Source organism: Oncorhynchus masou, unplaced genomic scaffold (assembly GCF_036934945.1).
Source record: "Oncorhynchus masou masou isolate Uvic2021 unplaced genomic scaffold, UVic_Omas_1.1 unplaced_scaffold_799, whole genome shotgun sequence".
Lineage (NCBI taxonomy): Eukaryota > Metazoa > Chordata > Actinopteri > Salmoniformes > Salmonidae > Oncorhynchus > Oncorhynchus masou.
In genome coordinates, this window is record NW_027014464.1 from 311,101 (window position 1) to 328,921 (window position 17,821).

General features: G+C 44.7%; 2 long non-coding RNA genes across 2 annotated transcripts; one reads left to right on the plus strand and one right to left on the minus strand.

Annotated features, from left to right (window-relative positions):
- Positions 1 to 1,868: 1,868 nt before the first annotated feature.
- Positions 1,869 to 2,154, plus strand: LOC135537498 (uncharacterized). Its single transcript, XR_010455231.1, has 2 exons — positions 1,869 to 1,987; positions 2,032 to 2,154. It is a non-coding gene; the product is annotated as an uncharacterized LOC135537498 (long non-coding RNA).
- A 6,950-nt stretch (positions 2,155 to 9,104) lies between these two features.
- Positions 9,105 to 16,522, minus strand: LOC135537497 (uncharacterized). The gene is made up of 3 exons (XR_010455230.1): positions 16,433 to 16,522; positions 13,543 to 13,791; positions 9,105 to 11,214 (listed from the first exon to the last, which is right to left on the minus strand). It is a non-coding gene; the product is annotated as an uncharacterized LOC135537497 (long non-coding RNA).
- Positions 16,523 to 17,821: the final 1,299 nt, after the last annotated feature.

Below are 17,821 nucleotides of genomic sequence, written 5' to 3' on the forward strand. Positions count from 1 at the left end.
GTTCCGCTCCAGTCATTACCACGAGCCTGTCCTCCCCAGTTAAAGTTCCGCTCCAGTCATTACCACGAGCCTGTCCTCCCCAGTTAAAGTTCCGCTCCAGTCATTACCACGAGCCTGTCCTCCCCAGTTAAAGTTCCGCTCAGTCATTACCACCCTGTCCTCCCCAGTTAAAGTGCCACCAATCCTGTGAAATCCCCCCCCCATTAAATTGAGTGAAAATCCCCTAAAGTCATGGTCTTTCATTTTTGTCCTGGTTTCATTGGTAAGAAGAATGCCCCTCTCCCCACAGGTGTGATTACTACCTCTGAGGGTTTAGAGCTTGAGGTCGTCACCTCATACAAGTACTTGGGAGTGTGGCTCGACGGTACACTGTCCTTCTCTCAGCACATATCAAAGCTGCAGGCTAAAGTTACATCTAGACCTGGTTTCCTCTATCGTAATCGCTCCTCTTTCACCCCAGCTGCCAAACTAACCCTGATTCATATGACCATCCTGCCCATGCTAGATTATGGAGATGTAATTTATAGATTGGCCATCAGATTTGCCACCAATGTTCCTCATCCTCCACATACAACACCCGTTCTGCCAGTCACCTTCTGTTAAAGGTCCCCAAAGCACACACATCCCTGAGTCGCTCCTCTTTTCAGTTCGCTGCAACTAGCGACTGGAACGAGCTGCAACAAACACTCAAACTGGACAGTTTTATCTCCATCTCTTCATTCAAAGACTCAATCATGGACACTCTTACTGACAGTTGTGGCTGCTTTGTGGGATGTATTGTTGTCTCTACCTTCTTGCCCTTTGTGCCGTTGTCTGGGCCCAATAATGTTTGTATCCCGTTTTGTGCTGCTACCATGTTATGCCTCTACCATGTGTTGCTACAATGTTGTGCTGCTACCATGTTGTGTTGCTACCATGTTGTGTTGCTGCCATGCTATGTTGTTGCCTTAGGTCTCTTTATGTAGTGTTGTGTTGTCTCTCTTGTTGTGATGTGTGTTTTGTTCTATATTTTTATTAAATATTTTTTTAATCCCAGCCCCCGTCCCTGCAGGGGACCTTTTCCCTTTTGGGAGGCCGTCATTGGAAATAACAATTTGTTCTTAACTGACTTGCCTTGCTAAATAAAGGTACAAATAAATGAATAAATACATGTGGAATCACTCCAACAGCAGTATGAGCTTTACCCTGGTTTAAGGTGGAATCACTCCAACAGCAGTATGAACTTTACCCTGGTTTAAGGTGGAATCACTCCAACAGCAGTATGAACTTTACCCTGGTTTAAGGTGGAATCACTCCAACAGCAGTATGAACTTTACCCTGGTTTAAGGTGGAATCACTCCAACAGCAGTATGAACTTTACCCTGGTTTAAGGTGGAATCACTCCAACAGCAGTATGAACTTTACCCTGGTTCAAGGTGGAATCACTCCAACAGCAGTATGAACTTTACCCTGGTTTAAGGTGGAATCACTCCAACAGCAGTATGAGCTTTACCCTGGTTTAAGATGGAATCACTCCAACAGCAGTATGAACTTTACCCTGGTTCAAGGTGGAATCACTCCAACAGCAGTATGAGCTTTACCCTGGTTTAAGGTGGAATCACTCCAACAGCAGTATGAACTTTACCCTGGTTCAAGGTGGAATCACTCCAACAGCAGTATGAACTTTACCCTGGTTCAAGATGGAATCACTCCAACAGCAGTATGAGCTTTACCCTGGTTCAAGATGGAATCACTCCAACAGCAGTATGAGCTTTACCCTGGTTTAAGGTGGAATCACTCCAACAGCAGTATGAGCTTTACCCTGGTTCAAGGTGGAATCACTCCAACAGCATTATGAGCTTTACCCTGGTTTAAGGTGGAATCAGCAGTATGAACTTTACCCTGGTTTAAGGTGGAATCACTACAACAGCAGTATGAACTTTACCCTGGTTTAAGGTGGAATCATGGAATCACTCCAACAGCAGTATGAGCTTTACCCTGGTTGAAGGTGGAATCACTCCAACAGCAGTATGAACTTTACCCTGGTTGAAGGTGGAATCACTCCAACTATACCACAATGCAACATGTTTTAGTGAGACAGCCAATGCTAATTCTCTTCGGCTGAGTACAGAATAGCTCCCTATTCCCTAAAGAATATATTTTGATTTAACACTTGTTTGGTTCCATATGTGTTATTTCAGTGTTGGTGTCTTCAATATTATTCTACAATATAGAAAATAGTCCGAATAAAGAAAACCCCTTGAATGAGTAGGTGTGTCCAAACGTTTGACTGGTACTGTTGATCTCGAACAAAGGAGTGTGGAAAAGGTTTGTTGAATTGAATACTGTAGTGGTGTGAGAAAGGAAACACAAGCTTCCTCTCTGGTTCCATTTCCCCAATAGTAACTGGGTCATTATTGGATCGTGAATGCCATGCTGTCCCTGGACTGTAGCACCGTATAAAAAAATGACAAATACATTTATTTAACTGTTATTTAATAAGAAAACTATGTAAATCCTTTATACTGATAAACATATATTTGTACGGATTGTAGAAAATACTGGTGCCTAGATAGCGGGCCTCTTTCAATGGTGATGTGTAGAGATCTAGTGACAGGTTTTGACTAGATAAATAAAAAAAAATTTGAATGCCATGAATTAAACAATAACATAGTATTTTCTGTATAGATAAACCCCCCACCAACAAAAAAAAGTGTATTTTTTATTAGCAGATCAATTAAGTTCATTGAAGTTATACAAATACACAAATCATCAATGGCTAACATAATAAATCTAGTTTTAAAACACGTAGTCATTTCATAGCCTTGTGTGTCATTAAACAAAAATAATTTAGTGGTAAAACAAATTATCCACCCAGGACCAAGTTTATAAAACCCTGATTGAGCAGACACTCCCATTAAGAGCTACCCACAGCTTGTGGATTCATCTTAAGATGGCCAGGCGAGACAACAACACATCAGTCGTATCCCAACCATGTAATACAATACAATACAAAATACCATATATCGTGCATTAGTAAAGTATTCAGACTCCTTGACATTTTCCTAATTTTGTTACGTTCCCCCCCCCCTCCCTCCCTCCTCACCAATCTCCACACAATACCCCATAATGACAGCACAATACTCCATAATGACATCACAATATCCCATAACGACAAGACAAAAAAATTACATTTACATAAGTATTCAGACCTTTTACTCAGTACTTTGTTGAAGCACCTTTGGCAGCGATTACAGCCTCGTGTCTTCTTGGGTTTGACGCTACAGGCTTGGCACACCTGTATTTGGGGAGTATCTCCCATTCTTCTCTGCAGATGCGCTCAAGTTTTGTCAGGTTGGATGGGGAGCATCGCTGCACAGCTTTTTTCAGGTCTCTCCAGAGATGCTCAATCGGGTTCAAGACCGGGCTCTGGCTGGGCCACTCAACGACATTCAGAGACTTGTCCCGAAGCTACTACTGCATTGTCTTGGCTGTGTGTTCAGGGTCGTTGTCCTGTTGGAAGTTGAACCTTCGCCCCAGTCTGAGGTCCTGAGCGCTCTGGACCAGGTTCTCATCAAGGATCTCTCTGTACTTTGCTCCCCATTCATCTTTCCCTAGATCCTGAGATCCTGATTTCTCAGTCCCTGCCGCTGAAAAACATCCCCACAGCATGATGCTGCCACCACCATGCTTCACCGTAGGGATGGTTCCAGGTTTCCTCCATCATGACTAGTCTCCCAGTCCCCCACAGCATGATGCTGCCACCACCATGCTTCACCGTAGGGATGATTCCAGGTTTGCTTCAGACGTGACACTTGGCATTCAGGCCAAAGAGCTCAATCTTGGTTTCATCAGACCAGATAATTGTGTTTCTAAATGGTCTGAGAGTCCTTCAGGTGCCTTTTGGCAAACTTCAAGCAGGCTGTCATGTGCCTTCTACTGAGGAGTGGATTCCTTCAGCCACTCTACCATAAAGGCCTGATTGGTGGAGTTCTGTAAATAAGGTATTTTATATATATATATATATATGAATAAATTGGAAAAATGTTGTAAAACCTGTTTTTGCTTTGTCATTATGGGGTATTGTGTGTAGACTGATGAGTACAAAAAAACAATTGAATCCATTTTAGAATAAGGCTGTAATGTAACAGGAAGTGGAGGAAGGAAGGGGTCTGACTACTTCCCAATGCAGTTTATTTATTCATCAACGTTCCTAATATTAAGTAGATTGCTTCGCTTTACAACAGGAGTAGCGTACACACGGCTTGAAAATGAACTGCAGGAAAAACATGACATATAATTCAAACGTTATTTAGTAAATGTAAAGACAAGATTAACGTCAGAACATGTCTATTGGTTTGACAATATTGTCACTTGTGAACAACGCATTATCACTTGTGAATGGTGCCCAGAGTATACAGTCTAAAGCGAGAATCAGCGCATGCCTTTTTTTCTCCAAATCATAGTCGCACGCGTCATGTAGCATAGCTCATAGCCCTATATGTTTTAATAAGGTTTATATCATAACTAAAAATGTCCAAATAACACCAAACGTAGCCTATAGACTAGGACCCCTGGAACACGGTTAGAGAGCCTACAGAGCCTACAGAAAACCTGTTCTTTAAAGCCAAGTCATTGAGCCTACAGAAAACGTGTTCTTTAAAGCCAAGTCATTGAGCCTACAGAGCCTAGTGAAAATGTGTTCTTTAAAGCCAAGTCATTGAGCCTACAGAGCTTAGTGAAAACGTGTTCTTTAAAGCCAAGTCATTGAGCCTACAGAGCCTAGTGAAAACGTGTTCTTTAAAGCCAAGTCATTGAGCCTACAGAGCCTAGTGAAAACGTGTTCTTTAAAGCCAAGTCATTGAGCCTACAGAGTCTAGTGAAAACGTGTTCTTTAAAGCCAAGTCATTGAGCCTACAGAGCCTAGTGAAAACGTGTTCTTTAAAGCCCAGTCATTGAGCCTACAGAGCCTACAGAGCCTAGTGAAAACGTGTTCTTTAAAGCCCAGTCATTGAGCCTACAGAGCCTAGAGAAAACGTGTTCTTTAAAGCCCAGGCATTGAGTTGACTGGCCACTATGTTAAAGAGGATCTGTCTCGAGGACATGAATCCTAATTTCCTAACCGGTGTAGCCTATCAGACATACATAGGTGACCTCCAACTCTGGGGAAGCCGATTTTCACCATAAAAACGCACCTTCATATTAAAGCACTCGGTGGTCCTGTTCTGTGAGCTTGTGTGGCCTACCACTTCGCTGTACCTTCGCTGTACCTCTTATAGCCCGGGCCGTATCTGAAGTAACCCAGGCCGTATCTCTTATAACCTTATAACTTATAATTATTACATTTGTAGACTTATGTAAAATAGCTTATTATTCGTAATGCTATGAGTAGATTGGATAGTCATAATTCTGACTAATAATATCACTCAATCACTGCTGGCAAAAGAGACCATTCAATGCATGGCTGAGTGCGTATAGTGTAGAGTCGGCCTGGGCTATAACAGGTACGGCCTGGGCTCTAACAGGTACGGCCTGGGCTATAACAGGTACGGCCTGGGCTCTAACAGGTACGGCCTGGGCTATAACAGGTACGGCCTGGGCTATAACAGGTACGGCCTGGGCTATAACAGGTACGGCCTGGGCTATAACAGGTACGGCCTGGGCTATAACAGGTACGGCCTGGGCTATAACAGGTACGGCCTGGGCTATAACAGGTACGGCCTGGGCTATAACAGGTACGGCCTGGGCTATAACAGGTACGGCCTGGGTTACTTCAGATACGGCCTGGGCTATAACAGGTACGGCCTGGGCTCTAACAGGTACGGCCTGGGTTACTTCAGATACGGCCTGGGCTATAACAGGTACGGCCTGGGCTATAACAGGTACGGCCTGGGTTACTTCAGATACGGCCTGGGCTATAACAGGTACGGCCTGGGCTCTAACAGGTACGGCCTGGGCTATAACAGGTACGGCCTGGGCTATAACAGGTACGGCCTGGGCTATAACAGGTACGGCCTGGGCTATAACAGGTACGGCCTGGGCTATAACAGGTACGGCCTGGGCTATAACAGGTACGGCCTGGGCTATAACAGGTACGGCCTGGGCTATAACAGGTACGGCCTGGGCTATAACAGGTACGGCCTGGGTTACTTCAGATACGGCCTGGGCTATAACAGGTACGGCCTGGGCTCTAACAGGTACGGCCTGGGCTATAACAGGTACGGCCTGGGCTATAACAGGTACGGCCTGGGCTATAACAGGTACGGCCTGGGCTATAACAGGTACGGCCTGGGCTATAACAGGTACGGCCTGGGCTATAACAGGTACGGCCTGGGTTACTTCAGATACGGCCTGGGCTCTAACAGGTACGGCCTGGGTTACTTAAGATACGGCCTGGGTTATAACAGGTACGGCCTGGGCTATAACAGATATGGCCTGGGCTCTAACAGGTACGGCCTGGGCTATAACAGGTACGGCCTGGGCTATAACAGGTACGGCCCGGGTTATAAGAGATGCGGCCTGGGCTATAACAGATACGGCCTGGGCTATAACAGATACGGCCTGGGTTATAACAGATACGGCCTGGGCTATAACAGATACGGCCCGGGTTATAAGAGATGCGGCCTGGGCTATAACAGATACGGCCCGGGTTATAAGAGATACGGCCTGGGTTATAACAGGTACGGCCCGGGTTATAAGAGATACGGCCTGGGTTATAACAGGTACGGCCTGGGCTCTAACAGATACGGCCTGGGTTACTTAAGATACGGCCTGGGCTATAACAGGTACGGCCTGGGTTATAAGAGGTACGGCCTGGGTTATAACAGATACGGCCTGGGTTATAACAGGTACGGCCTGGGTTATAACAGATACGGCCTGGGCTCTAACAGATACGGCCTGGGCTCTAACAGATACGGCCTGGGTTATAACAGATACGGCCTGGGTTATAACAGGTACGGCCTGGGCTATAACAGATACGGCCTGGGCTCTAACAGATACGGCCTGGGCTCTAACAGATACGGCCTGGGTTATAACAGATACGGCCTGGGCTATAACAGATACGGCCTGGGCTATAACAGATACGGCCTGGGCTATAACAGATACGGCCTGGGTTACTTCAGATACGGCCTGGGCTATAACAGATACGGCCTGGGCTATAACAGATACGGCCTGGGCTATAACAGATACGGCCTGGGCTATAACAGATACGGCCTGGGTTACTTCAGATACGGCCTGGGTTACCTCAGATACGGCCTGGGTTACTTCAGATACGGCCTGGGCTATAACAGATACGGCCTGGGTTATTCAGATACGGCCTGGGTTACTTCAGATACGGCCTGGGCTATAACAGATACGGCATGGGCTATAACAGATACGGCCTGGGCTATAACAGATACGGCCTGGGTTACTTCAGATACGGCCTGGGCTATAACAGATACGGCCTGGGCTATAACAGATACGGCCTGGGCTATAACAGATACGGCCTGGGCTATAACAGATACGGCCTGGGTTACTTCAGATACGGCCTGGGTTACCTCAGATACGGCCTGGGTTACTTCAGATACGGCCTGGGCTATAACAGATACGGCCTGGGTTACTTCAGATACGGCCTGGGTTACTTCAGATACGGCCTGGGCTATAACAGATACGGCCTGGGCTATAACAGATACGGCCTGGGCTATAACAGATACGGCCTGGGCTATAACAGATACGGCCTGGGCTATAACAGATACGGCCTGGGCTATAACAGATACGGCCTGGGCTATAACAGGTACGGCCTGGGTTAGTTCAGATACGGCCCAGGCTATAAGAGGCACAGCGAAGGTACAGCGAAGTGGTAGGCCACACAAGCTCACAGAACAGGACCACCGAGTGCTGAAGCAACACTCACCGCTGACTTCCAAACTGTCTCTGGAAGCAACTTCAACACGAGAACTGTTCGTCGGGAGCTTCATGAAATGGGTTTCCATGGCCGAGTTGCCGCACACAAGTCAAAGATCACCATGCGCAGTGCTAAGCGTCAGCTGGTGTGGTGTAAAGCTCGCCACCATTGGACACCGTGTTCTCTGGAGTGATGAATCAGGCCTAACCATCTGGCAGTCCGACGGACAAATCAGGGTTTGGTAGATGCCAGGAGAACGCTACCTGCCCGAATGCAATAGGGCCAACTGACAAGTGTGGCGGAGGAGGAATAATGTTCTGGGGCGGTTTTTCATGGTTTGGGCCCTTAGTTCCAGTGAAGGGAAATCTTAATGCTGCAGCAGACAATGACATTCTAGACGATTCTGTTCTTCCAACTTTGGGGCCACAGCTTGGGAAAGGCCCTTTCCTGTTTCAACATGACAATGTCCCCTGTGCACAAAGCGAGGTCCATACTGAAATGGTTTGTCGAGATCGGTGTGGAAGAACATGACTGACCGTCACAGAGCCCTGACCTCAACCCCATCGAACACCGTTGGGATGAATTGGAAAGCAGACTGCGAACCAGGCTTAATCACCTAACATCAGTGCCTGACCTCACTAATGCTCTTGTGGCTGAATGGAAGCAGGTCCCCCCACAGCAATGTTCCAACATCTAGTGGAAAGCCTTCCCAGGAGAGTGGAGGCTGTTATAGCAGCAATGTTCCAACATCTAGTGGAAAGCCTTCCCAGGAGAGTGGAGGCTGTTATAGCAGCAATGTTCCAACATCTAGTGGAAAGCCTTCCCAGGAGAGTGGAGGCTGTTATAGCAGCAATGTTTCAACATCTAGTGGAAAGCCTTCCCAGGAGAGTGGAGGCTGTTATAGCAGCAATGTTTCAACATCTAGTGGAAAGCCTTCCCAGGAGAGTGGAGGCTGTTATAGCATTCAAGACTGGAGGCTGTTATAGCAGCAATGTCCCAACATCTAGTGGAAACTCCATATTAATGCCCATGATTTTGGAATGAGATGCTTCAATGAGTCCACATACAGCAATTGATCCATGTAGTGGAAAGTTTTCCCAGAAGATTGTATTTTGAAAATATTGTGAAATGTCTGGCTTGGCAGCAATGTCTCTAGTGGAAAGCCTTCCCAGAGGAGTGGAGGCTTGTCAGACAGTCTCAACTCATCAATAATCTGCCCAAATTGAGCACTTTCCTTGAGCACTTTCCTGCCTTTCCTTCCGACTGTAGACAATGCAATTTAAATACAATGCAATTTATATACAATTTATTTATATTTTAAAGAAGATCCTCTGAGGACAAGTCATACTTCAGTATCCTATTTGGAAGGATTGTCTTTCTTTCTGCATAGACAGGAGTAAGCTAATTAGGCTATACAATTTTGTCAATTTATTTCAATTAACTTTTAGCTTCCTCTAACCTTATGAACGCGTCGTAACCTTCATTCGCTAATCGACTACATGCTACGGATGACTTTTTAATTGAAAAATAATTCTACACATATATATTAACAGGCTGTATGTAAAGACGAGATTAAATGATGAACAGTCTTGACGGTTGAGAATATGATCAAGTGTTTGTCAAACTGTGAATGAGAGACTGATGAAGTGTGTGCAGCCTGCGTAAGAAACAGAGCAGAGAAGCAGGCCTTTCATCCAACTTTTTTTCAAATCGTCATTAGAGTTGCACCATGCAGCCTTAGAATGTATTCAAAATCTAAACATATGTTTAGATCCCAACTAAAGTTGCAAAAATAAATCTAAAGCAAGCATATAGGAGGACCTGTTAACACAGAATAGTGCACACTTCCTCTGAAATTCTTTGGGGAATATTTTTTCTTATTTCAGCTATGCTCAATTGTGTGCTAAATGAACTAGTGGTGCCCACAGCCATATGGCCAAGCCAGATCAGGACCTTACGTACTGTAAGGACAACTCAGAATATGCTATTTTGTTCTTCTGAAATAGGCTACATTTTCTTTATATCATGTTTCTTTTAGACCTGTATAAAATAAATAATGGATTTATTGTGAAGGTGTAGGCTATATTACATGGATTTATTATACTTTTTACAATGTAGATGTTTCAAAAGGTCCACATCAGTGGCTTGTAGGCTGTGTGTGGAAGCCAAGACATGCTAAACATGTTTAGGTTAATTACCGGTCAATTACCATGAGAAATAATTATTTATATGACAATCACCGGCTGACACAACGCCATGGCTGCCACAGCTCTAGTAATAAGGCTTCTCTCCTGTGTGTATACTTGTATGGGTTTTTAAGTTGCCCAGTCGAGAGAAACTCGCCCCACAATAGAGAGCATGGTTTAAGGCTTCTCTCTTGTATGTATACGTTCATGTGTTTTTAAGTGTCCCAATCGAGAGAAACTCACACCACAGTGAGAGCAGGTGTAAGGCTTCTCTCCTGTGTGTGTTCTTTGATGAACTTTTAGCCCAGTTGATGTTTTAAAACATTTTCTACAGTCAGAGCAGTAATAAGGCTTCTCTCCTGTATGTATACGTTCATGTGTTTTTAAGTTGCCCAGTTGCGAAAACTCGCCCCGCAGTCAGAGCAGGAGTAGGGCTTCTCTCCTGTGTGTGTTCTCTGATGAACTTTTAGCTCAGTTGATGTTGTGAAGAATTTCACACAGTCAGAGCAGTAGTAAGGCTTCTCCCTGTGTGTATACTTTCGTGAGTTTTTAAGTGGCCCAGTCGAGAGAAACTCACCCCACAGTCAGAACAGGAGTAAGGCTTCTCTCCGGTGTGTGTTCTCTGATGAACTTTTAGCTCAGTTGATGTTGTGAAGCATTTGCCACAATAAGAGCAGGAGTAAAGCTTCTCTCCTGTATGTATACGTTCATGTGTTTTTAAGGTATCCAATCGGGAGAAATTCTTCCCACAGTCAGAACAGAAGTAAGGCTTCTCGCCTGTGTGAATACGTTGGTGTTTTTTTAAAGTCCCCAGTTGAGCGAAACTCTCCCCACAGTCAGAGCAGGAGAAAGGCTTCTCTCCTTTATGTATACTTTGGTGTCTTTTTAAATGGCTCAGTCGAGAGAAACTCTTCCCACAGTCAGAGCAGGAGAAAGGCTTTTCTCCAGAGTGCACACTCTGGTGAACTGTCAGAGAATGTGATGTTGTGAATCTCTTCCCATAGTCAGTGGGGGAATACGGATTATCTCCTGTGTGTATTTGTAGGTGTATTTTTAGTCCTGATAGAAATGGGAAAACTTCCTCACAATGTGGGCAGTGGTGAGACCTCTTAGGTCTGGGATCTTCCTGCTGCTCTCTGGATGTAGAGAATGTCTCAACAAGGTCCCCTGTGTGAACAACAACAGAAGAACCGGTCAGTTGGTGTGATAAACACATGACATCATATCCTCTTCTGCCTGTGCCGGGCGACTACCAGTCAACAGTTTTACAACACCTACTCATTCAAAGGTTTTTTTATTTTATTTTTTACTATTTTCTACATTGTAGAATAATAGTGAAGACATCAAGACTATGAAATAACACATATGGAACCATGTAGTAACCAAAAAAAAAGGTTAAACAAATCAAAATATATTTTACATTTAGGATTCATTAAAAACAGCCACCCGTTGCCTTGATGACAGCTTTACACACTCTTGTAGGTGTTCTACAACTTTTGACCGGTAGTGTATCAGCACAATACAAAGGAGAATACAACTATTCTAAAAGTGGGTCAGAGTTTAAATCTAAAAAAGGGGCAAAAGTCATGACAATTATGAGCCATATAATCCTCCACTCACTATCACAAGGGTTAGTAACTACACAGACTCGCTTCATAGAACTTTAAAACACTGGCAGTTTGTCTACTCCTTCTTTAGTCTACACTCTGATCACTCCAGATAGCCCAGTGAATAAAACAAATGCTGGCAATACTGTTGTCATCCATACAAGTCTCAGTAACATGAAATAACATCTACCTTCTCATTGAAATAGTTCATCATGAAACAGGTCTACTGCAACGTTTCATGCACAGTGGGAACAGGTACGGAAGTTGGAACGATCAACACAAACTTAGATAGCAGGGGTCACGTTAACGCCGAATTCTGCATGTCACGCAGGGGGAAAAAGAAGAAAACACTGAACAAATGTATTTTCTGTGTTTTGTAAAGGCAGATCTAAAGATGCTTATTGTAATTTCTGCTCAGCATCAGATATGACATCATGTTCTACAGTTACACTTCTCCATTCGGATTAGAATTCACAAACAGGCAAACAGCTACTGTTCTCCATCATTCTATCAGCAGACAGAACTCTGATGTGGAGCTACTGTTCTCCATCATTCTATCAGCAGACAGAACTCTGATGAGGAGCTACTGTTCTCCATCATTCTATCAGCAGACAGAACTCTGATGTGGAGCTACTGTTCTCCATCATTCTATCAGCAGACAGAACTCTGATGTGGAGCTACTGTTCTCCATCATTCTATCAGCAGACAGAACTCTGATGAGGAGCTTGTTCTCCATCATTCTATCAGCAGACAGCTCTGATGAGGAGCTACTGTTCTCCATCAGAGACAGAACTATGATGAGGAGCTCATCATTCTATCAGCAGACAGAACTCTGATGAGGAGCTACTGTTCTCCATCATTCTATCAGCAGACAGAACTCTGATGAGGAGCTACTGTTCTCCATCATTCTATCAGAGACAGAACTCTGATGAGGAGCTTTCTCCATCATCAAATTCAGCAGACAGAACTCTGATGAGGAGCTACTGTTCTCCATCATTCTATCAGCAGACAGAACTCTGATGAGGAGCTACTGTTCTCCATCATTCTATCAGCAGACAGACAGATGAGGAGCTACTGTTCTCCATCATTCTATCAGCAGACAGCTGATGAGGAGCTACTGTTCTCCATCATTCTATCAGCAGACAGAACTCTGATGAGGAGCTATGAGGAGCTGTTTCTCCATCATTCTATCAGCAGACAGCACTCTGATGAGGAGCTACTGTTCTCCATCATTCTATCAGCAGACAGCACTCTGATGAGGAGCTACTGTTCTCCATCATTCTATCAGCAGACAGAACTCTGATGATGGAGCTACTGTTCTCCATCATTCTATCAGCAGACAGAACTCTGATGAGGAGCTACTGTTCTCCATCATTCTATCAGCAGACAGAACTCTGATGAGGAGCTACTGTTCTCCATCATTCTATCAGCAGAACAGAACTCTGAGACAGAACTGATGGAGCTACTGTTCTCCATCATTCTATCAGCAGACAGCACTCTGATGTGGAGCTACTCTGGTACTTATCTTGGTGTAGCCAGACTACTTTTCTCCAGTAAAATGCCAGATTCACTTCAATCAACACATTAGATCAGGAAATGTAGTTGGCTACATTCTCTCCATGATAAACATTAGAAATATGATGACCATGCACCGTTTTAGCAACAACAAAAATATACCTTTACTTTTTCATTGTAAGCTCATTTACTTGTGTGGCTGCTAGCCAATGAGTGTTGCAGTTCTGTCATCGGATGAAAATGAAGCTATTTTCTGCCTAATGTGTTTTCTGTGAAGGAAATCACACTGTAGGTGCACACCCCTGATCGTTCTGTTGAAGCAAGAAACACTGTACCTTCAATATAAAATGCTGTAGATAGAACCTGCTCTTACCATGAGAAACAGATGTACCAATCTCCTCCTCCTCTTCTTCATCTTTAATGTTGACATTCAGCTCCAGTGTTTGACTGCAGTCTTCCAGCTTCACTGATGCCATCTCTGGATCCTGCAGTGCAAACTGGGCTCCACTGTCACAATCAGGACTGGGTGACTGTAGGTTTGGACTCAGTGTGGAAGGAGAGAGGCAGGCTGGGTTTGTCCTCACTGTTGATGTTACCGGCCTCAGACTTGATCGGAGTCGTCCTGTTGTAATAAAGACAAAACGGACACAAAAAGTTACTGTCTTGACAGTTCTGGCGCTTTTCTTTATTCTCTAAAAGTATATTATATTTATTCTCGTTCAAATCATCTCATTTCAATAGATCAGGGAGCTAAGCTTCGACAACAAAACATTCACTGATTCACATTAGACAACTGCACACTAGGTGCACATAACCTATAATACATTTCTGAAATTGAATTAAATGCATAAAATGACAACAACAAAACACCATTTAGTACAAGGTTGCAGTATGTTTTAGGCAGCACTATGATTGATATTCAAGGTTGCAGTATGTTTTAGGCAGCACTATGATTGATATTCAAGGTTGCACTATGATTGATATTCAAGGTTGCAGTATGTTTTAGGCAGCACTATGATTGATATTCAAGGTTGCACTATGATTGATATTCAAGGTTGCAGTATGTTTTAAGCAGCACTATGATTGATATTCAAGGTTGCAGTATGTTTTAGGCAGCATTATGATTGATATTCAGGAAAATAGTACAATCAAATGTATTTATAAATCCCTTCTTACATCAGCCGATGTCTCAAAGTGCTGTACAGAAACCCAGCCTAAAACCCCACAAACAGGAAGCAATGCAGGCGTAGAAGCACAGTGGCTAGGAAAAACTCCCTGGAAAGGCCAGAACCAAGGAAGAAACCTAGAGGAACCAGGCTATGAGGGGTGGCCAGTCCTCCTCTGGCTGTAGCAGGTAGAGAGGAACCTGGCTATGAGGGGTGACCAGTCCTCTTCTGGCTGTACCGTGTGGAGAGGAACCAGGCTATGAGGGGTGACCAGTCCTCTTCTGGCTGTACCAGGTAGAGAGGAACCAGCCTATGAGGGGTGGCCAGTCCTCCTCTGGCTGTACCAGGTAGAGAGGAACCTGGCTATGAGGGGTGACCAGTCCTCTTCTGGCTGTACCAGGTAGAGAGGAACCAGCCTATGAGGGGTGGCCATAGTCTGTTTTCTACGCCAGAACGTAATGGTTTTCTGTAGGAGGAATGTATGTGTTGGAGGCAATTAACCAGGAATGTACTGAGTAAAGGAAAGGCCATCACACGGTTGCAGTCACTGATAAGGACAGAGGTGGTTTAGTGAGGAATGGAGGTAAGGACAGGTCCCATTAAGGGAGAAGGAACAGTTTATTACCCACATTACTTAACTTCCTGCCTAACAATAAAGATGTCATGTTTAGAGAGGAGGAGGAGACTCTACACAAATTGAGTTATGTATTAGAGGGTGACCGATTAATCGGAATGGCCGATTAATTAGGGCTGATTTCAAGTTTTCATATCAATGGTGGAACAATGTCTGTCTGTTCAGCTGTTCGATCCTTTGGGTGAATTCACTAAATTTGAGCTTTACTAATCGTCGGTGAGTTGTACTCGGTTCATGTTAGAACCTAACACCTGTCACACAACACATTGATCTCCCGCCACTGAAGGAGACGTCCCGTACCGAGAATAAATATATTTACCAGCCTTCTGGTTGACCTATTTCCCAGAAACCTTTTCCAACACTGAAGGCAGGTCTGCGCCCGGCCCGCCACAGCAGTCGCTAGCGCGCGATGGGACAAGGACATCCCTGCTGGTCAAACCCTCCCCTAAACCGGATGACGCTGGGCCAATTGTGCGCCTCCCCACGAGTCTCCCGGTTGCGGCCGGCTGCGACTGAGCCTGGACTCAAACCCAGAATCTCTAGTGGCACGGCTAGCACTGCCTTAGACCACTGCACCACTCGGGAGGCCCTAAGAGTCTCAGTCTTAAATCGACTGTAGGTTTTTTGCTCCAACCCTGTTCCTGGAGAGCTACCCTCCTGTAGGTTTTCACTCCAACCCTGTTCCTGGAGAGCTACCCTCCTGTAGGTTTTCACTCCAACACTGTTCCTGGAGAGCTACCCTCCTGTAGGTTTTTGTTTTCGCTACAGGATAGTAGCCTTGCAGGAACAGGGTTGGAGAACCCACATTCTCACGTCAAGTTCAGTTTTTCTAAGTGCCAACATTTGAGTGAAAACTAGCTCACGCGTGTTTAGTGGTATATTTTGTATGTATGCAGTTTATCAACGAGGCCCCGGGACTTCGGGGCCATGACTAGAAGGGATCCAGCTTTTGTCAAATTATCGTCAAAAGGTTGATTTTCTTTGCATTTTCGCTAACCCTAACATTTTAGCTAACCCAAACATAATTATCCTAACCTGCTATGTTAATTATCCTAAACTGCTACTAAAAGTCAAATATGAAGTTAATTTGACAAAAGCTGGATCCCTTCTAGACAACACATTACATTTTCCCAGAGCGAAGAGGCTGCCTGCACTTTAGTCTGTTGACCGAGTATGCGACGCCATTTTACCAGCTTGTGAACAACATTTTACAGAAAACCAATAACGTATAAAAACGAACTCAGAAATCTCAAATGAATTGAATCTTTATGAAAATTACATTGTCGAACCGTATATTAATTAAATCAAAACCAAAGTCTAACGTTAGATATGTTTTTAGCACGTTTTTCACGCATTCGGCTTGACACAAAAATAACACATCATAACACCTTGACAGGTTTGTTACCTAACATATTATGACATGTTCTTTCGATATTATGAAGTGTTAACGTGCTATTACATACCTGTAGTAATACATTTGAAACGGACACAAAGGTGAGCATATTGACAGCACAACAGTGAGTCGTCGTCGTTCTTCTTCTTCTTCAGTGGGGTTTAACGGCGGTTGGCATACAATATGTTGCATTACCACCCCCAACTGGACGATCGTATAAATCCATTATACTTTGTGTGGCAAAACGGGACAATGGGAAAGGGGAAAAAACACCTTCCAACGAACCGTACACTTATTAAAAACCCACTACTGTGACCCTATCTACTCCCGCATCAAATCAAATCAAATTTATTTATATAGCCCTTCGTACATCAGCTGATATCTCAAAGTGCTGTACAGAAACCCAGCCTGAAACCCCAAACAGCAAGCAATGCAGGTGTAGAAGCACGGTTGTTAGGAAAAACTCCCTAGAAAGGCCAAAACCTAGGAAGAAACCTAGAGAGGAACCAGGCTATGTGGGGTGGCCAGTCCTCTTCTGGCTGTGCCGGGTGGAGATTATAACAGAACATGGCCAAGATGTTCAAATGTTCATAAATGACCAGCATGGTCGAATAATAATAAGGCAGAACAGTCGAAACTGGAGCAGCAGCACGGCCAGGTGGACTGGGGACAGCAAGGAGTCATCATGTCAGGTAGTCCTGGGGCATGGTCCTAGGGCTCAGGTCCTCCGAGAGAGAGAAAGAGAGAGAGAAGGAGAGAATTAGAGTGCGCACACTTAGATTCACACAGGACACCGAATTGGACAGGAGAAGTACTCCAGATATAACAAACTGACCCCAGCCCCCCGACACATAAACTACTGCAGCATAAATACTGGAGGCTGAGACAGGAGGGGTCAGGAGACACTGTGGCCCCATCCGAGGACACCCCCGGACAGGGCCAAACAGGAAGGATATAACCCCACCCACTTTGCCAAAGCACAGCCCCCACACCACTGCATCATACTACGGTGACCCTATCTACTCCTGCTCCATGCTACTCTGACCCTATCTACTCCTGCTCCATGCCACTGTGACCCTATCTACTAATGGTCCATGCTACTGTGACCCTATCTACTCCTGCTCCATGCTACTGTGACCCTATCTACTCCTACATCATACTACTGTGACCCTATCTACTCCATGTTACTGTGACCCTACCTATTCCTGCTCCATGCTACTGTGACCCTATCTACTCCTGCTACATGCTACTGTGACCCTATCTACTCCTGCTCCATGCCACTGTGACCCTATCTACTAATGGTCCATGCTACTGTGACCCTATCTACTCCTGCTCCATGCTACTGGACCCTCTAAATCCTACTGTGACCCTCTACTCCATGTTACTGTGACCCTACCTATTCCTGCTCCATGCTACTGTGACCCTATCTAGCTTTAAATGCTACTGTGACCCTTCCTTT